A 22,177-nucleotide genomic window follows, 5' to 3' on the forward strand; every position below is an offset into this window, starting at 1 on the left:
ACTTAGATTAAGTGAGCAATAAATTCCTAGCTGTACAAAATGAAGAAAACTACATTTCAGATTAGCATAATCTGTATGTGGGGCCACTTGCAGAGGTAACGATGGCATCAAAAGAACAAAGTGGCTGTCTAAACACTGGTAGGATCTTAGTACCTCTTGCCTTTGCGTGCAACAGATGTTTCCCTGAGTTGGTCAGTTGTATTGCATAAGCTATAAAATAAAGACAGAAGGCTTAACAAATGATTGGCACAGACCCAACACAAATCAGCTTCAAGTAGTATGAGAAATGATGCTGCTTTGAGGGCAACTATAAGGAAAATCTGTTCTGATGGAGCGTACCTATTCCATTTTGGCTGGTTGCTATTTGAACTCCCCCTGCTTACAAGTACATCAGGGAGTATATATTTCAAAAAAACACTGCACAGCATTGTTAAGCACTCTGCATGTATTTATCCTGTCTAAACGTTTGAAGTTACAAGCCACATATGAGTTTCTAATTTCTTTCCATTTTTAATATGCCCCGTTGGAAAATGTCAGTGCACCACACATTGCACTTGTAGTGCCACTCCAAACCTCTGTAACCTTTGCAATAAGTAACAGAGAGTGGGAGGCTGGATTCTCTGACATCTCCAGAGCCGAATGCTCATGGAAATCACCCTTTGTCTTCTCTGTTCTTTTCTACAAAGAACAAAGATCTACAAAGAGATCTCAACAAGCTGCCACAGAGTCCTGGGTCATTTCTATTCATAGGTCAGCTAAAAGGTGCTCCCCGGTCTGAGGATTCCTGTGGTGGAGATCTCTGAGAAGGGTTACGCAGCTGGATCTATGACTTGCACTGATTTCCTCCAGCTATTTGGTCATCTGGAGAGGAAGGAACAACAAAGGGGTCCCCATGCGTTTCAAAGTGTATATTTTCCTCCTGTTGAAGAGAGGCCCTAGTGCCTAGAAGTGCTTCCTTTCTTGAGTCTCTTTCAGAAAAAAAGGCTGTTCCTTATGTCTCCTGAACCATAGAATCATAGAATCATAAAATCATAGAATGGCCTGAGTTGAAAAGGACCATAATGATCATCTAGTTTCAACCCCTCTGCCGTGGGCAGGGTCACCAACCACTAGACCAGGCTGCCCAGAGCCACGTCCAGCCTGGCCTTGAATACCTCCAGGGATGGAGCATCCACAACCTCCTTAGGTAACCTGTTCCAGTGCATCACCACCCTCTGAGTGAAAAAACTTCCTCCTAATATCTAACCTAAACCTCCCCTGTCTCAGTTTAAAACCATTTCCCCTTGTCCTATCACTATCCACCCATGTAAATAGTTGTTCCCCCTCCTGCTTATACGCTCCCTTCAAGCACTGGAAGGCCACAATGAGGTCTCCCCGGAGCCTTCTCTTCTCCAAACTAAACAAGCCCAGTTCTCTCAACCTTTCTTCATTAGAGAGGTGCTCCAGCCCTCTGATCATCTTGGTTGCCCTACTCTGAACTCATTCCAAGAGCTCCATGTCTTTCTTGTGCTGGGGGCCCCAGGCCTGGACGCAGTACTCCAGATGGGGCCTCACAAGAGCCGAGTAGAGGGAGACAATCCCTCCCTCTCCCTGCTGGCCACTCCTCTTTTAATGCAGCCCAGAACATAGCTGGCCTTCCAGGCTGCCAGCACACACTGCTGGCTCATGTCCAGCTTCTCGTCCACCAGGACCCCCAAGTCCTTCTCTGCAGGGCTGCTCTCGAGAAGTTCTTCCCCCAGTTTGTGTAAATACCTGGGATTGCCCCGGTCCAAGTGCAGCACCTTGCGCTTGGCCTTGTTGAACCTCATTAGGTTCTCATGGGCCCACTTCTCAACAAGCCTGGGTAGCCTTCTGTCCTTAAGGAAGGGCAGAGCACTGCTTGTGGTGCCATGTGACAAAGTTACACCTCCAGAGAGCTCTGCAGATCTCATCACTTTAAATTATAATGGTTTAATGCTATGCACGTGTTTAGTCACCCCTTGCACCCTACACTCAAACCACGGCCATTTTTAAAGTGTTTGCATGCATCAGGAATCTCCTGGGATACCTCTCCATGCTCCCATCCAACAAAACTTTTAATGCAAACAGAATAAGCTTGAATATTGGAATATAACATCAGAGAACCCCAAACAGATTTTATGTATTTCCATATCATGATTTTTTTCTTTGAGAGCTGTCAGCCTTCAAGTACAGATTTTAATGCAACAACAGTCTGTAGGTCCTGAAGGAGCTCTCACTTGTAATGACACAAGCCATCAGAAGTGCTTCATTCCCATGACCTAATCTTTTCACTCACTATCACTTTTGTTATCGACTATGATTTGCTGTATTATTTGCTATCATTTGCTTATTGCTATTTTGCTTTTATTTTAATACAGCTCTCAGAGCCCAAACAGTGGAATAAATAGCCTTCATTGTCAAGAAACCCTGCTGTGTAAGTAGTTTTCTGCAAGAGTTTAAAGTTAAGCAGAGACAAGGCTCCTTCAGACACACTGCAGAACTTGTTCTCTTTCAAAATTTGTATGTATGTATGAAAATTCAAGTGCATAGAGCGCTTCTTTCCCATCCCTTGAACAAGGGAAAAAAAAATGAAGAAGACAGCATGAAGTATTAAACACTGTCCTTTCATCCTGGAAAACATATAGAGTCTGCAGAGACAAGCAAAGAAAGCTCTAGATGACATGAATGTAGCAGTGTCTTAGTTTGAATCGCTTTAATGAATGGGTCAGGTATTTCCTTTCTTATGAGAAATAAGGATTAATAAAAAAGCCTTCACTTTTTCTTGTTAAACACATATATTTCCTATTTAAACTCTAAATGAGGAAATACAAGCCTTCCTTGGTGGATGCCTACACATTCACAAAACACCCCAGATGATGAACGTTTCTTTCTCAGCCATGACTGGAAGATCGGATGCCCCAGCAGCATGCTCCAAAAGCTCATGGATATGTCACAAACATAGCATGAAAGTGAGTGCAACAGATACTACCTATATAACTGTTATTCAAAAGGATCATGGACAGTAAGGCCAGATAAACCTGTTTTATCCACAAGTCCCATCTTCTTCTGCTTAGTATCAAACACAGAGCTTCACATTCAGTTGTAAGACAAATGACTGAGGTGGGTTAGAATTATGGCTTCTACAAAAATGTTGATGATTACTTGTAGTTACAGAAAAAGCATGGTAAGATAAAACAAGGAGTATGGTGGCAGTGTGGGTTAAGAAACCCCGGTGTACATCCAAAGGCATGTGTCAAGCCTGGCAACAGATAGGAAACCACGGCCACCCCCAGTCATCCCTGCTCTAAATAGGATTCTGCTAATCTAGACTGGGGAGTCAAAGGCAATAGCATGGAATGCTAGCCATGCTCGTGCTCTGCTGATCATGGAAAACAACATCAATTTATCCTGCTTGGCCTGTAGACACGGGTCCTGGACCGTTTCTCTAGTGTCACCTGGGTAGGTGACACTGATTTCCACAGTGCCTTAAATACTAGTTATGTCGTATATTACAACTGCATTATAGTAATTAAAGCATCAATCCAAAATGCACTTATTGTAGTGTTATCAAAGAGGTCTGTCTGATCTCAAGCTCCAAGCATTTGTATTTATGTCCTGAAATAAATTAAAAAATATATTTTTAAAAAAGAAAGGGGATAAGTATTTTATTACCTAAAGATCTATCACCTCTTTCTTATTCCTGCACAGATTCCTTCTTCCATTGATTCACAAGTAATTGATATTGAGAACATTACTTTCCTTCAAATGCTTGGGAAAGGAGGAGTTAATACATCACGGAACATAACTTTGTGTGGAAGACATTCATTTTTATGAATCTGGCTTCTCTCGTTTTAGAATTAGTATCACAGCCAGACTGTGCATCAAAAGATCCTACTTAGCAGAATATATGATCTCAAAAATGAATATCTGTTAGATTGTTCATACAGAGTGCTTTGAGAAATAACTTCTCACAGATGGAAAGCTATAAAAAGGGTGTTCCGCTATCTTGTCGTTTGAACCACAATCTCAGAACATATGAAATATTGATATTGAATCAAGCTGTACCTGGTTCCCCTTGAACAAATTCTTCCAAGTTCTTGACCTCTGTTCTAGCACTGTTTCATTTTAGGCTGGAGTCCAATGGAGAAAATAAGAAAACCCACCCTTTTGTCCACGAGCAGAGGCAAATCAGGAGTGACATACTATTTTCTAACCACCCTATTCGATATTTTATGCTATCTTTGAAGATAATTGTTATAATAAAGTGTAATGACATGTATGGTCACACATATGAACATTTACTTGGTGTGAAGTGTTTTCACTGCTCTCCCTACAGAGCAGATATGTCTTGACAAAGAGAGATGGTATAGAAAACACTGCTGACATTTTTAGGTGATGAAATAATGAAAATAAATGCTCATTACTGATGGTTTTTTCTGGAGAAGATTCTCTACTGACAGTAACATTTGCACTGAAAAATCCTGACATCATCAGCAGAGGTCTATCTGTGAACAGGGAATTTTGCTCTTGAAGTCTCTTCATGCACCACTTCAGTCCTGGCACGGTTTTCAGAGTGTCCTGTTAAGGATATTTTCAAGCACAGTGCCTGTAAATCACCACACCAGAAGTACCCTTTCCTGGAAAATTTTCACTGCTTCCTCCATGTGTCCCTAACTTTCTAAATTGAAGTAATCCACAGAGCGAAGGTCACATTAGTTAACAGAGGGATCATTTAACCATTTGCAGAAAGAGTCCAGCACTGTGCTCAAAGATCCATGCTTACCAAACGGAGCCTGCTGCCTTGTCCTTTTGGTTTTGAGCTGCAGTTTGACTGTGACTTGTTCTGAACAACACCAACTCAACATCTAACATCCCAGAGTCTACTTTTAAGCTAAGGGACACCCTAGAGGAACAGATGGAGAACCAGAGCATCAATGGATGGAAACTTTTGCTGTCTACCACAGAGCTTATATGGGATCGTTATACCTTGGTCTTTTTCCATCTTTATTTTTTAATATATAATTAACTTACAGGGAGCAACTTGTCCCAGTCAGGCTCTTGTTTAGTTCAGCTCAGTAGAGCAGGTCTTTTACAGGTTTATTACTTTTATTTTCCATACCTTTATTTTCTGCATATTTATTATCCCTCACCTAATAAATCTTTTATCAAGTTATTCATAGTGACTGAATTGAAGAAGTGCTGTGACAAGTTCCACAGATGAACATCACAAAATTGCTGTTTTATCACAATGATATATTCCATATAAGTGTTAATACATGTTGGTCCTTCCCACAGGACCATTGTGAGCTGAAGGGTGCCCTATGAGGGCACTGTGGCCATTTCTCTCGGTACAGCTCAGGACTCAACAGTCTGCAAGATGCCCATAAAACCTGACATAAAAATGGATGATGCTCCTGCAACCCTCCATGATGGCAGCAGCAGAGCTGGTCACTACAGATCCATGTGTCTGTGTAACTCCACTTTGACTGATGGGTCATTGGAAGTGAAAGAAAGGGCTGCTGGCCACCATTCACTGTGGTAGGTGGCCATGAGGGCTGTCAAGAGGCATCTAAGTATACCCCCATGAAGTAGCCTACCTTCTGCTGTGAGCAGCTCGTTGGCACTCCTGTTAGGCAAAGGTCGGAATCTAGAATCGAAGAATCATCAAGGTTGGAAAGACCACTAAGATCATCTAGTCCAACCATCACCCCACCCCCACCATGCCCACTAAGCATGTCCCTCAGATGAAGTGACATCTGAGTTATGGAGAGATGAAGGACTGCAGCTTGTCCAAGGACTGTTAGGAACCTCAAAACCCAGTCTTTGTGCTCTACCACACAGCATTGGGGTCACACTTGAGAACAATGCACTGAGTGGATCCTGGGGATGGTCTGAACTCCTCTCTGCCTTTTATGACAGATAGCCATGCAGAAAGAGAAAACAGGAGATAGAGCAGAACCAAAATAATAGGAAATCAAGTGCAAAGGGAGCCTGTTCTTTCTTTTCTTCCCGTGGAAATACAAGGGAGAAGGTAGGAATAGCAGAGAGGGAGCATTCAGTCTTGAATTCTTACTCACTTCACTTGTTCTTAGTATTACTGCTAGCATGAACAAAATATCCCTTGCAGTTCCTGTGCTGGGGGATCTTCTACCTTTACATCACAGTTTTGTTGCTTTGTCTGAGCAAGCAAGTGTACAGCCTTTGAGACTGATGGTCCAGATGTGCCCAAGTAAACCCTGGGAGTCACAAGGCGCGCCTGGTCCAAGAGCATATTTCCCTGTAGGGAACAGAGAGGGAAAGTTGACTCCAGAGGTAACTGTCATCCCAGATGGGCTGACTTGCTGACTCAGTGCCCTGAAGATAAAGGGAGAACATCAGAATAATGTGCTTCACCATGTGCCCAAAGTTGGCATTTATGCTCCCAGCGGTTTTCATCAGACTCTAGCCTAACATTAATCTGTCTTTCAAAATACTAAATAGAATGTGTGATCCAGCTCCTCTCAACAACTGCACTGGAAATAGGGACAGCAGTCCCAGCCAGGAAGGCAGCACCAACTGCTTACCAAAATCTCTTCAGGAGACCACTGAACAGACAGAAAGGAAGAGAGGAGAATCTAGAGCTGTTCTCCTGCAGCCGAGCCATGCTCAGAAGCCTGGAGGGCCTGGAAAAGCAGTGAATGGATCCCCTCCCTCTCCCCAGATACCTGTAGCTGCCAAGGCTGTTACCTGCTCCGGCACTGCTGAGGGAGCAGGGGACATGCCCTGAAGCTCAGGGCAGCTCTCAGATCCCCTGGGCTGTGAGTTCACATCCACACGGCTAGAAAAGGATGTGAAATCCAGCCTCACTGAGCTGTCTGGAAACAGAGCTGTCTGGAAAATTATTAAGGAAGGGCCTTAAAACCTGTCCACTGCAGCAGGTTTAGATTAAGACAGGTATGTCACAGGCAAGCCCAAACTCACAGCTTGCACAGATAACATGCCTCACACTGACTGACCTCATGCTAAAAGCCAATCCTGGTGCAGCTGGGCTCTTCTCTCCACTCCAGGTTCCACCAGTGCTCCTTGGAGCAGGTGGCAGCCATTTGCTCTGCAAATTGCAATGTGTGTTCAGTCTGCTAAGGAATTGTCATAGATAATCTTCTTTTTCCTGATGACTTGCAGGTAGGCAGTGATTCCCCTGCCTGGCACCATGACAGGAGCCTCGATGGAGACCCCATGGCAGTGCTCACAGGGAATGTTTTCCCACCACACATTGAAACTTCCTCAGTGTAGACACTTCCATGCTCTCTTGTGAACACTTTGCTTTTGTTCTTTCTTATTTTGTTTCCCCTAATCTAAAAGAAGTTACTCAAACTGAGAACATATTGTTGCTCTTTGTGTGTGGAAAAACATAACATAGCAACTTGTCTTAGCTTTCTAATAGTTTCACGATGTGCTTTTAAACAATGTCAAACTTGTTCAAGGCTCGTGACATTTGAAGTTGGCAAGTAAATCAGTGTTCATTTTCTTTCAAAAGCGAAACTTTTTAGAAATAAAATGGTTGCATTTATTTCAAAGAAAAATACTAGTCCCTGCTTTTTCTGCTTTCTTAAAAAAAAAATAAAAGAAACAACATAAAATGAAGTGCTGTGTATGCAGGATTATTTTTATTTTGTATATATGTTGCAGTGCTCAACATTTTAATTGCCACTTCCTCAATAAAACTATTGGAAATCTTCCATCTTGCCATTAGCACTTACAAAATAACTGTTAACAATATGTTATCCAGACACAGAAACTTTATAATTAACATTGGACTAGTCTTCAAAGTCTAGTGACTAAAATATATCCTATAAAATTACTGGACTTCATTCAATGCTATTCTGCTGTTTTAATGTTCAATAAATGTGTTGAGGGGAGATATTTGGCAACACGAGTTAGTCTCTCTGGCAGGGAGAGTGACTACAATAGGGTTTGCTCTCTGCTGTATGGCAAAAGCACCGATACTGTATGAAGCTGCAGCGCAAACACTGAAAGTTTGCTGCTGGTGTGAAATAATGTAGCTCCCAGACACACTGCTGTGCAATCCTTCAATGCCGCACTCCTCCCTTGTCAACTGACAAGGAGTTGGACAGTATTCAATGAGCAATAAAACACAACAGGCAGTGTATTTCTGGACGATTATAGCACAACATTGATAGTGTCAGAAGTCAGAAGGCTGAAGGCCAAGTGTCTCAACTACAGGAGAAATACAAGATTGGCTCTGAAGCGTCTTAATGCTATCCTGAAATGGAATTTCTGCAGTACATTAAATCAAGAGAAACACTTAGACCTATGCTTTTAGCACAGACATGGACATGACATCATTGGCAGCTAATTAAAACTTCTTGCAGCCAGAACTTACCCGCAGCCCTAGCAGGACATTCAACTGGTAAGGAGTTCGGAGAACAGAATGAAAAGGTCTGGAATGTACTTTCTTTTGGATTAAAATACAAGAAAATATCATAAGAGTTTTGCAGGATCATGGTAGTTTAAAGCAGCATCTCCAAATAATCCAGGCATGCAAAGCTCTTACCCCATAGGAAACATTTGAAAAAAACCCTTCTGCCTACTTTTTGAGACAAACAAGACTAATGGACCAACAAACATGTAAATGCAGTCTTGGAATTTATTTTTACTAGGATATATCTCTAAGTCAAGCCAACAGTATTGTTGTGTTCAATACATTTATTTAATACACATAGGTAGAAGTAGTCACTGTCCCAGTATACTTCCAGTTCTTTATAAATACGAAATACTTGGCATGCCAAGTGATATTTGTGCTGGAAGATGCTGTAGGCAAGAGTTAGTCTGCCCATGGCTCTCACCTCGCAAGAAATGCTGAGGAGTCAGGAACAAAATCCCTGAAGTCCCAGGACTCCATGGAGGCACCGAGTATCTGTGTGTAAAGCTGAATGTGAGGACATAAGCGTTATAGCTTAGATATAGCGTTGGGAGACATGGTTTAGTGGTGGTGTTGCTGGTAGGTGGATGGTTGGACGAGGTGATCTTGTAGGTCTTTTCCAACCTAGCTAATTCTATGATTCTATGATTCTATAAGTGCTGCAAGGGGCCAGTGCCAGGTGCCACCTGGTTCACCAAGGTGTCCTGCCTCCAAGGGTGAGCCAGCAGCACCCAGCTGGGGAGGAAAGGTGCACAGCTCTAGCTGACCAGTATTTTCTCAGCTGAGAAAATGAGAATAAAGAGAGATGTTTAGATAGACAGTGTAAGTATTAGTACAGTCTTGCTATATATAAAAAGTACATATGCAAAAAAGCAAAAGTATCTGGATTTCCAGACCGTTTCATTAACTCTTAGCAGATAGGTAGCAAGCAATGCAAAAGATACTACTGCAGCATCTGTAGCAGAATTTTCTTCAGAAAAGAATCTCTTGGAGAAGCTGTTTCCTTACACTCTCCCTTTCCTCTGCTCACAGGTCATTTGGTGAGGCCACAGGTCAGAGGAAGGGCTTTACTGCAAGAAGAGTGCCAGGGAAAGGCTTTCATCTTCTGCTCTTATTGCACACATCACCATTTCCCTTCTGTCAACAATTCAGACACCCGGTCAGAGCAGTTATTTTCAAATTATTTGTCACTGTCTGAGCAGGTTTAGTCTCTTTGCAAAATGTGATTTTTCAGATCTGTCACAAGCAGGAACAGACATTTGAGCAAGTGGTTGGGTTGCTGAGGGAGCCTATCTAGGCTCAGAAATGTCTGCTAGAATGTTGTGCAAACTCCTATCACCTGGAGCTTTATTTTCATTGAATCAATGGGCTCATTCTGTTCAGCAATAATACTATAATCTAACAATATACTTTTCAAATTGAGTTACAGATTCCTGTGAGGATGGCTGAGTCAGTGCCAGTATAACCGCTATACCATAACAGTCAGGTCTCAGATGAAAAACACCGAAACATTTTAAAGGAAAAAATACTTTGTTGATTCACTGTCAAGCATTCAAGTAAGGAGAGCCAGAGGGTTTTGGAAGGCATCTTTTCTGTGTACTTTTTGCCGTTCACCATATAGTCATCAATCATAAGATCAGAGAAAAGAGTTGTGTAAGGGACACTAAGAACTTATTGAACTGATTCACCTCAGCCACCACAGTAGGGCACATAACTATATAGAATCATAGAATCATAGAATTAGCTAGGTTGGAAAAGACCTACAAGATCATCCAGTCCAACCATCCACCTACCACCAATAACCCCACTAAACCATGTCTCTCAACGCTACATCTGAATGTTTCTTGAACACAGATGTTTCGTGTACACATGTGTACACCATTCCTTGCATTTGTTTTCCTAACATCTCCTTGGGCCATTGGTGATTGGGCAGCACAATTTCCACAGAAAATCTGTTTCAGTGCTTCTTTATTTATTGCAATAGTGACAATATTCTTCCTATTCTGCTACCTAAGGAAATATTTCCTTGTTTAAATTACTTCTCCTTTTTATGCACAAAGGACAGAGGAATTTCTTCTCTTTCTTCTTGCTGCCACCTTCATGTATGTGAGGACTGTTATGGCAAATCCTTTGTATTCCGCTGCAGACTAAACAAGTAAAATTCCTTCATACATTGCTTGTAAGATATAATGTTAAACCTTTGATCATAGTCAGTGATCTCCCCTGTTCTCCCTCTATCTGTCCGTGTCTTTTGGAGTGCAACACCTAGTGTTTACCCACACTAGATGTTAGGAACAGGTCTCAAAGTCTCAGCAGTACTATTCCTGTACACATACAGTACAACTGCCTTCTTCTCAGGTTTAATATTGGAAAGCAGGGAGAAGAAATATGAATCTTTCATGCTGTAACCAAGTTAGACACTTTTTAAAGAAAACATTTCTGTGACCTTCATGCAATAAAACCATTTCCACCTTAAAATATATTTATTTGTGTAAAGACTTGTTTGCTCAGAGAAAGTGAATGCAACTGAGGTGCAAAGTATCAGATCCAGAAAAATATTCCTGAAATACATGGAGGTATACTCTCACTCTGGGTTAATAGAGATACCCTTCCTTTGGATAACATGAGATGATAAATTATTCTCCAAGTTTGATGAGAATGGTGATAGATACTCATTAAATTGGTGATAGATGGATATCACCTTCTTTTGATGACTTAAGAAAAGTCAAGGAACAATTTACAAATAAAGCACAATAGTGTGCTGTTCTAACGGAGAGAATAAAAAGCCAACAACAAAACAACACATACAAAAAAACACAAATATCAAGCTGTCATGCACACAAACTGTCCTCAAGATATGGACCTATCTTGGACCTATGAAAGAGGTTTTGACCCAAATCTTTAACTGTTTTTTCCAACTGTATTAGTCATCCTAAAAAAAGAAGCTGCTTCTGTCCATAAATTTTGTTTCTCTGGTAGCTTTCACTACTATATTTGCTGCCGTACGCCTCTAAGAATTCACAGATAAGTTTGTCTCTCTGTCTATCACTCAAAAAGACACAAAAAAAAAAGTCAGATGAAATCATACCCACTACAGGGCTGTATGACTGTGCAGAAGAGCCGTGTTGAGGACCGCCATCAGATTAGATGATAGGTTGGTGCAGCACAGAGTAGTGCCAGTAAGAGATGCGACCCTGTGTCCCAAAGCTGTGCAGATGCCAGAGCTCAGTGCTGCACTGGTGCAGTTATACTAGTGTTGGTCTTGCAGAGAAAGCTTTCCCAGCACTCCCTGCTGCTCCATTGCAAGCCACAGACGTGTCCCAAACTGCCTGGGAGACTCCAGTTCCTTAGGTGCATTGTGGCTTTGGAAAAATGTAATCTCTGTTCACGAGCAGGAGAAAATCACCAAGTGATTTGTTACAAATTATTTGCCATGCTCTAAGAATAACCAACTTATTTCATTTAAAAGAGGGCAAAGAGGTTCTCTGCAAGCACATGAGCACTTTTCCCTAAGGAAAACTTCATAATGGTTAATATAAGAAGAACTACAGTAGTGCATATGGTTAACAGCTGCTTTAACATGATATGGCATAACAACTGCCTGGAAATCATTAGCCTAACTTTTCTTCAGTATTTGGATAATTAGCTAACAGACAGAACTATTTCATTTTATCAGATAATGTATAGATGTGTACTTTTTCTTTATTATTTACGGTACCTATAGTCCCTTTTCTCAAAACAATGCATGAAATGATTGCTGAGTGGATAAAAAAAAAATGATAGGCCTCTATAGATATTTAACAGCTATTTAGATATTTCCAAAACACTGAAACATTCATGGGTTCCAAAGAAGACTTTCCTTTAAGGAAATTAAAACATAAAACTGTATTACTGTTAAGGTTGCTTAGAGACTAACAAAAGCCTGGAAGACAGACATTTACATACATATAAATTTAGTTATATACATTAAACCACAAAGCAGATTTCTCAGGAATTTTGATAATGTAGATCATCTTTTGATTCAAGGATTTTCTGGTGTGCTTTTGTTGCTTTTCCCAACTGCCACCTTCTACCTCCTTTATATGCCCTTAACAATTCTGTTGAAAGTACACCTACCTTTTACTGTAAACAGTGATACCAGGAAAGTTTTTAGTTCTCATAATGTTAAACAGAGCCAAAATTGAACAGTAAGAGAGATCAGCACCAAATATGAGAATAAAATAATCCTTCTGGCTTTGTGATGATCTGCAGAAAGTTAGAAACCACTGTCACTTTCCATGAAGAAGTGTAGAAACATGTGCAGAGCCAAGCAATTACATGAAAACAGCTTGAAAAGCAGAATAATTAAATGAGCCAACAGCTATAATTGGTTAACATTCATTGTCCAGAAGTTGCACATTCAAACTTCATTCAGTCTTCAGAAGAACTAAATTATAATAATAATATGATTGCCAAAGTCTTCATTAGGAAGAAAATCCAGTCAAAGAAATTATCTACAATTTAGACTATAAGGTAAGTGGCAGAAATTAGTAATTAAAAAGTGTATGACTTGAATTTTTGTCATTTTCCACAAGTCCAGATAGAAGGGGGTTAAGGAACAATGATGAAAAGTTTTCTGTACTGCTTCCCAGGGAATTAGCATGTGCACATTTGTGCACCTGTCCTTCCTTGAGAACTGCTCAAAATTCATGCTGAATACTCATAGAAAACTAATCTTAGCCCTTGATGCAGGTGCATCTCATGTTCTTTGAAGTGTGGAGGCGGAATGCTCTTAATGGTTTGGGAATTAAGCTTTGGGAGTGGGAAGGGAGAAGGAACATGACTATGATACAAGCGGTTAACCAGCTGCCTGAGAATAAACGAGAGTGTAGTTTGACTCAATTCACTTTTCTGTGTCTGGTACTAATTACAATCTCCACTCTAGCTGTTCCATAGCTTATGTTCACCTATTGGACCTCATATGTACAAAAGCGCACATTTATTTACAGCACACACCAGAAAACACAGTGTTAAATGGTAATCCTGTGATGGATGTTGAAGCACAGGTGTGTTCTTCCTTAATGAAGATAAATTCCATTTCAACAGTAAGAAATATTTGTAATATATTGCTACCTGAATCTGTTATATCATGGCTCTTGCTTATACATGCTCCCACAGAAGCCAGAGACAAAAGAATTACTAGACATCAGTAGCTTTTCCACAAACTCCCTGCTGCTACTAATTAACTGCCTGTTAATGAGTGCAACATGCTTTTTAAATACAAATAATGCATTTGGTTATTTGTAGGAAATTCAGCAACAAACCTGCCATACTCACAGACTTTGTTAAGCTACCTAAATGCCTATTTGTAGCCTTAGTGGGATAGTAACATCAGTAAAGGTATCTGATCGTATTTCTACATGTATGACTTCTACACAATTCATGTTCAACAGGAGTAATGACTGCAATTCCTTCAAGGTCATGGAGTAGGCATATCTGATGTCTTTGTCAGCAGAGGCTGCTGCAACACAGATCAAGAGCTCATTTAACTTAGAGCCCTACATTTTGGGAAAGATGCAACATTGAATTTGCTCCTAGTTTTGGTTCCATGAGAGACAAAGAACTGAAAAATTCCAATTTCCTCAGAAATGTCATGAGTTGAGACATCTCTCCTAAATTGCCATATAGCAGAGAATACTTCAGGGCTTACAATCTTGCACAATAGTGGATACTTGGCACTTCAATCAAAAAAGGACAATTCATCGCATTTTGTCTCCTTCATATTTGGCCCACCATCCTAGTAGAGGCAGAAGAAAATCATCCTTTGACAGAAAGGGACCTTTCAAGATCAATTTTCCAGTTGAGCGTTCCCCTCCTTGAGAGAGCACCAAGACAGATTTGGAGTACCTACCACCAACTCCCATACACAAGCACAACCTGTGATCCAGATCCCCAGCCTCACCAATGAGTTTACAGGAGTGTGATGTGAACCTTCAGATGTGTTACTATTGCTGACATCTTTGCTCACAAGTAGGCATGCAGACATTCAGATACAACATGTCACTGGAGAATCATGCAGTAAACAAGCTTGTAGGAATCTCATGAATATGGAAGAATAGTAACTCTTACTAAGAGAGAAGGGTTCTTACCTCACTTGCCCTTTTTCTCTCTTGTATGACAATAGCTAAAGCAAATCTGCACAACAATAAAGTCAAATTTCTAATCACAAACTAATATCTCTGTTCTCAGCACACTAGCTGGGAAAAAAAATCAGTTCCCTTTCCCACCATTGGCCTGTGACCAAGTTCCATGTGGGTCTAATACTGCAATCCTCATTCAAATAAGAAGAGATTTATCAAAGTGAGGATCAGGACTTTTGTCTATAAAATCAGCTGGTTCCTGTTAGAAGATTCATTCAATCATGATGACATTTGTGATATCTCCACTAAAATCAGCAAAACTCATTCCTTTGGCTTTGCAAGTTTCATCTCATTGTATCTTATCAAAGTCTTTTTGTTATTTGGACCAAAAGACTGTAAAAAATTACCAGAAAAGAATTCTGGAACTGCTTAAGACTACTGATTTCATGCGGGGGATGGGATGAGCACATAGAAATCTCCTTCTATTTGAAACCTGAAACAAATGTAACACAAGAAACTTGTCTTCAATATAACAATAAATTTAATGAGCCTTAGAACAATCCAGTCAAAATAATAAAACACAGAATCATGCAAATGACCCTAATAGTAACAGACAAATCTGAAGAACAAGTACCGTATCTATCTGACAACAATAATTTTAAGATGAAAAATAAAATCAAATTAAAAAACAAACTTTTAATTGAAAGCTGACTAACAATGGACTTTATAATTTAAATATGTCTAAAATAAAAGTAGCAAGAAAATTGAAAGTATCCTACCATACTATTCGAACTTTTTTTTTCAGTATTGTATGTAACATCTTTGTTTTCAGTACTTAACCAAAGTTTCCTGGGAATGCTCCTCATGGTTAACTTCCTATTTATCATTTCTCTTCTGTTACTTGGTCCTAGGAAATGCAGAGATGACAATAAAAGAAAAATAATCGCTCAGTGAAAGAAAAAGAGAGAAATTATTATTTAGTTTGAATCTCATTTTCTGTAACAATATAGATACTCTTCATTTGTGAAAAACAGGAAATAACCCATTGCCGTTCCTAGGTGCTGTTAAATCCTGAATCTCCCAGTCCATGTTTGAGGAATTCCCGCAAAGTGTTTGGAATGACAGTTGCCAAAGAATAAATAATATCTACACTTCAGGAATCATAGAATCATAGAATGAGCTAGGTTGGAAAAGACCTACAAGATCACCTAGTCCAACCATCCACCTATCACCACCAACCCCACTAAACTATGTCTCCCAACGCTATATCTAAACGTTTCTTGAACACCTCCAGGGACGGTGACTCCACCACCTCCCTGGGCAGCCCGTTCCAGCGCCTGACCACTCTTTCAGAAAAGTAGAATTTCCTAATGTCCAGCCTAAATCTCCCCTGGTGCAACTTGAAGCCATTCCCCCTCGTCCTGTCACTAGTTACAAGAGAGAAGAGGCTGACCCCCAGCTCACTACAACCTCCCTTCAGGTAGTTATAGAGAGCGATGAGGTCTCCCCTGAGCCTCCTCTTCTCCAGACTGAACAATCCCAGCTCCCTCAGCCGCTCCTCATAAGCCCTGTGCTCCAGACCCCTCACCAGCTTCGTCGCCCTCCTCTGAACATGCTCCAAGGCCTCAATGTCTTTTTTGCAGTGAGGGAAACATCATTTGTTTCCTAAAACCTTCTCCAAGAAAAAGGAAAATATTACTCCTCATCTTTACCAGTTTCTGAATACACATTTAAATCATGAGCTAATTAATATATTTTAAGTTTTGAAAATGTGAAGATCTGCTTAATAAACTCATTTGAGAGTAGTTGGGACACAGTTGTTTCTTATAAGTTATAGCTTAAGATAAAACAACAACGGCAAATTAGAAGTCTGAGTTTTATACTGAGTTTTATACTGTGTACTAAATCTCTTCTCTATTTATGATCTTATCCAACAATATGCAACAAAAGCATTGTTGCAAAGCATGCACTATACATTCCACACATATATAGCCTGATAGTCAGATTACATATAAATAGTACATTTGTGCTCTTCTTCCACAGGGGAAGTGGTTACTTTTGTAATGTGGAGCATTCAACCATTTCATTTTCTTAACTTCATTTGATACAAGAGAGGATGTCACTTTTTTTCACAGCAAAGATGTAAATCTTTCCTTGTAGATTTTTTCAATGACATGTAACAGCAAAGCTGATGCTACTCAGCCCTCTCTTTGCAGAAATAGAAAAGCTCTCGCTTGCTGTTGACCACTGGCCACATTGGACCATGACCTTTGGAAATGGTTCAGTACTAGCAGTCTTACTGGTACTTATTAATCTGTATTAATGATTAGGACCTGGCTCTTCCAGGCACACCATGCAAAATTGTTCCTGTCCTGAAGAGTCCACAGGCTTGAGAAAGTTATTTTATTCTCAGACACAGAGGCTGGTGCAAACTCCTCGCCAAAGGCAATGGGACATCTCTTGGCTGTGAGCAAGGGCACGTAGCCTTCAGTTCCCCTGCAGGCTTTCCTCTTAACTGCTGCCCACTCATAGGTTTTACTTTCTTAATTTTTTGCCATGTAGCTGTTTCTCCCTCCTTTTTTCCCCCCTCTCACTCCCTTTCAAGCCCATCGCTTTTCCCCACAGGACTTATTAAGCCATCAAGTGTTTATATTTAGTTCTGGCAGAAGTCGGAGGGTATGTGTCTGCTCCCACCTCCGGTGATGTAAGGCTAACCCCAAGGTCTGCACTTGCAGCCAAGCCTAGTGTTTGGTAGAGGAAGACTCAGAGCACTGACTTTCCCATGCCCTCAGACTTTGCCTGTCAAGACTGCAAGAATTTCAATCCAAGTATCTTTCCCAGTGCCAACTGCTACAGTAAAAAGAAAGCAAATTCACAATGGTCATTTCTTACTTTAACCTTACACATTTAGGCCCAGACTTTAGCCAGCATGTGTCAGAGCAGCCCCGTTGGTCAAGGCAAGGCTGTGCCAGGTTATGTCACCTGAGGACCTGGCACCTGGTTTCTCTTGAAGTTCACAAGAAGCTTTTCAGCCAAAGAGCTTCATATTTCCTTTCCAGTACCACTGCTTTTTCCAGCACTGAGAGAAGAGTGCTCATAAAATATGTACTCATGTTATTATTATGGTACAGTAATGCTAATATTATAGTAGTACCCAGAGGGCTGGAACGAGGTACCATCAAATTATATGCTGAGCAAACACAGCCATGGGCCTTGTCCAAAGAATCAGCAAGCCAAACATCAGACCAGTTGCAGCATCAAGCACCACTATGCACAGTGATAGTGCACGAAGCAGGAGGAGAACCCAGGCGTGTGGGGTGGGTGCACGCTAGCTATTCCTGTTCTCAAATACCCATCCCTTTGTGCCCCAAAAGTGGTTTTTCACTGTCCTTCTCACAACCTAAAGGAAACAGCAGGAAAAAAAAAAAGAACTTACAGAATGCATCATAAGACTGAGATGAGACAGGAACGTTGCCATGTTTCGCAGAGAAGAAATGAGAAAATACCTGATCTATACACTGTCCGGGACTTAGCTGGTTTGTTTCTCAAGAGAAATAGCCCAGTCATGAGCTGACCATTCCAGAGAGATTTTTAATGTATTGGAATAAACAATAACCGTTATGCTCCCTCTTGGGGTGCTGTGGTCACCCTTTCAAACTCAAAAAGGAGAGAGAAGGTACAGGCTCTGAGTTTCTGGCTCTTGGATATGCCTTTACAAATTCTACAGTCCCCTGCAAGCAAGAGTGTGAATGACAAAGGAGATGTCACCAGACAGTTCATCTGGACAAAACTTTCCATGTTTCAGATACATTACCTGCTGGAGAGACATAAGACTCCACTGTTTCTTTGTTTATGTCAAGAATTCAAAACAAACAAAAAAAAATCTTTAGCTTTAACATAAATGTTAAATATTTATGTTAGCATGAGAAAACTGTAGTTACTGCGTCAACTGGTTCACTAGAGAACAAATCATGCATAATTAATACTTGCTATTTATCCGTACTGTTTAAACACTTCAACTGATAGGGCATTTCTCAAGCAAAATTTCAGTCAAAGTTTGCTGTTTGCTCACTGCCTTGGGAGTACCTGGAGGTTCTCTCCACTCTTTTGCCATTCTGTGAGGTACTCTACAGACACACAATGGTTCGCAGACCCTATTTCAAAGACTTCTAAAATGACGTTCACAGTTTCTGAACTGGATTTTCTGTTAGTTTAGATTGGCAACCCCACATTAACTTCAGTGGAAGTCTGGTAATTTACACCAACTGTGAATTTGGATCTTTATTTCTTCTTCTTTTTTATTTCTGAGGACAGATTGGTTTATTTTAAAAGTTGGCTGCTGACTAGAAATGTGTGAAATAACTTTTTTTTCCTGCATAAATATTTTTAAACAGTATTTTCAAGGATTTTGCAATGAGTTACATGAAGCTGGCAAAGCTCTGGTACCCCCTTCATCTTGTACAAACAGAATTATGTAAAGAACAGGCCTATGGGACATTAACATGTTCAATCAAGAAGAACATTAAAAAGCATTTTTTTTTTCCCAGAGACCCATAACCTTCCCTCATCCTGGCCCCCGGAGTGACATTCCACCATCCAGAGATTTTACCTGATTTATCCTGTCCAAACCCATTGGATTTTTTTTATACCTTCGATAGGACCAGCTGGCCAGTTTACTTCTTGTGTTTGCCATCACTTCAATAAATAATTAATCTCATACCATCAGTCCCTCCATCTATAAAACCTACTCCAAATTCAATTAAATTTCGAAGGGTAGGCACAAGGCCATATAAAACTTTTTTTCCCTTGATTTTAATAAGTTTTGGCCTAGAAGACTAGTCCTCTACCTTGGATGTTTCTCCCACATAACGGAGGCTTTTCTCATACCTCATTTTGTAGAATTACCTTGAGATCATCCTAGCAGTAAGAACTGATTTAGCCATACACCTCCCCAAAAAGTTTAAATCTGATGGAGCCCCTAAAGCATTCCTGATTATCGAAATACCTATGACCATGCTGTAAATGGTTTCTGCATCTTTCTTAGTATTGTCAAAGGCCAAAAGTCAAGGAATGAAGTTTAAAAACTTGACAAGAAAATCGTGGGGCATCTGGTCTTTGAAGGATAACTGCAACACTAGCTAATGCTGCAGTGATCCCTTTCCTTTTCCAAAGCTGTCCCTCACCCATCTCTACCCATGCTCTTGGTGTCCTCTCTCCCATCCAAGGTTATCACCATTGTTCTCTTCCATGCTATACCCAGTCTGTCTCCTGTTGACCACTCCTATTTCAGGTTCTCAGTTGTAGGCTAGCATCATCAAAGGAAAAGATAATGATTTGGGCAATGGAAAGATGCAGACACTGCCAAATGCATGCACACATGTGGAACAACTTTGTTCCTGCTTTTGAGTTTAAAACTTTCTTCATCTGAAGGGTTTCAAACTCCAAGGCCATTGCGGTGCAAGGCTGAGTGGAGGAAAGGAAGAAATGCCCAGGCTCCAATACTAGGAGCCACTGAAGCTCTTTAGTCATTAGGATGTTCGTGACTCATCCTGGAGCCACGTATCATGCACCCCTCCACCTGACAGCAGCTTACACTGTCATGTGACTCTTCCCACCTGGGTTTCTGCTGCCCAGCTCAGCTGATGTTGAACCAGTTCCTCCCTCTTGCAACTCTATCACACACACAAGCACACATATAAGCACAGCTTCAAGTTCCCCCCTTCCTGGCAGGGGCTGATCAGAAAGAGAGGTACAGAGAGCTCGAGGAGGCTCAGCCTCCCACTTCTCCTGGAGGTGGAGAGCAAGGTGCATGGGGCCAGGCCTTCCTCCTGACGGCAGAGCTGAAATTTACAAGAGAGCTGGGGCTCAGCCTTCAGAGCTTTCCTGGCTCTGCTCCCAAGGAAATCATGTCAGTGAGGAGAGCTGGCAACATCGCCAGCCCCCCCAGCTCCTCAGTCTGTGAGGACCTGCCCAGCGCTTGGCCCACTGGCTTCTGAATGGCAGCAGAGATGCACGTGGGCCAGGCCTAGCACCAAGCCTTTGCACTGCCTCTGCATGCACCACGTCTATGAATCACAGGTGTTGTACATTTTCCTCAAAGGACTGAAAGGAGTTTTCAAGAGCTCCAAAATCACTCAGAGTTAATGGGAGCTGGGAGCCCAAATGGCCCCTGAGGAGCCGTGTTGCCCCAGTGCTCTTCAAGCCCTGAGGTTCACTGGAACTGGGATTCCTACAGCACAGGAAAATGTGCTTTTAAATATGTATTTTGCTCTCTCACACAATCGGGAGCCAAGAGCTCACCAGCTCTGGTCTTGTTTCTGCAATTAAACTCTTCTGAGGCTTCTAGGCAAATCACAATCCTACTGAGCCTCTTTTTCCATCTTTAAAATGGAGATAACAGTATTGAATATCCTTCCCAAGCAAACTCTAATAAGGCTTTGGCAGCTTATGTCTGCAAGGGGTCTTGAAGATACAAGGAGCTGGGAGAGCGTTATGTGCTGTTGTTACTAATTGTGAATATCCTTAGCTTTAGTTTGTTGTCAATTATTATTAAAAGTGAGAATTTGTGATCCAATGTAATATTACTCTGAAAAGATTTAGTATCTTTCACAGCCTGTAAATAACTTCGTTGTATTTGTCTGATGCAGAGACGGTAATAGGAAACAGATTTCAAAAGTGGTGCAAAAAGGAATGTGTGGTTATTCTGACAATATAGTTTTCTTAAATTTAAACCTGATAAATCAGCTTTGGGCTCATATTTTCTCTGAGGAGAATATTTTTAAGGGAGACACCATAAATGTGTTCCTTAATTAGAACATAAACATTAGCACTATGTTTCTACACTTCTGTTCATTCTGATGAATAAACAGACACGTGTCGGGGCTTTTAATGACATTTGGCAAGGAGGTATAGGGAATTTGTTTGCAAACTGCAGAAGAAGTCTGAAGAAGGTCTTCCCACTACCAACTTTTTGACCCTAACAAGTAAAAAGTGACCCATGGATTGCAAGGCTAGACACATTCATGCCACAGGGGGCATATCAACTTTTTACCAAAAACATATGTCTTCATTACCATGCGGTACCAATCTGAAGCCATCTAAAATTTTGCAAATGAATATTAATTAGGCTGCAGTAAAGATGTTAGATGAACTGGCCCCCTCATACAGGAAGTTACTCAGGCACAGGAAAGCTCTATTCTTTCTTTCATCTTGTTCCACTTGTTCTCTTTTTTCCCTCTGGAACTGCTGGGCACTAAGTATATCTACTCAGGCTCTGCATGAATGTTTTTTTCTTCTCCTACACTGTTCATTCCTATAGGTTCACACCACCATGGGCTTCCCTCTAGCCCTAAAAATCAACCTTAATGTAATGGGCTGAGTAGCTCTTGACTGTTGTGCCATGAAGAAGTCAGTCTAAGAAACACAGACACATTCTAAGGGATACAAGATTGCTCATTTGGGTTTTCCTCTTAGGGATTTCTATCCCCAGTTGAGTGAATCTCCACGCCTGAGCACCAAAGGATTCCCAGACATAGGTCATGGTGCACCAGATGAAGGATGTTGATGTTTCTGTTCTTCTTTTCATAGGTGTGAGGAAGCACATGAGTATGGGTCACTGATGTGAAACAGCCAATTT

At 41.0% G+C, this 22,177-nt stretch overlaps 1 long non-coding RNA gene across 1 annotated transcript; it reads right to left on the reverse strand.

Annotated features, from left to right (window-relative positions):
- Positions 3,724–6,839, reverse strand: LOC110396953. The gene is made up of 4 exons (XR_002437400.1): positions 6,727–6,839; positions 6,078–6,277; positions 5,598–5,647; positions 3,724–4,903 (listed from the first exon to the last, which is right to left on the reverse strand). It is a non-coding gene; the product is annotated as an uncharacterized LOC110396953 (long non-coding RNA).

The sequence above is a fragment of the Numida meleagris genome, chromosome 3 (assembly GCF_002078875.1).
Source record: "Numida meleagris isolate 19003 breed g44 Domestic line chromosome 3, NumMel1.0, whole genome shotgun sequence".
Classification (NCBI taxonomy): domain Eukaryota; kingdom Metazoa; phylum Chordata; class Aves; order Galliformes; family Numididae; genus Numida; species Numida meleagris.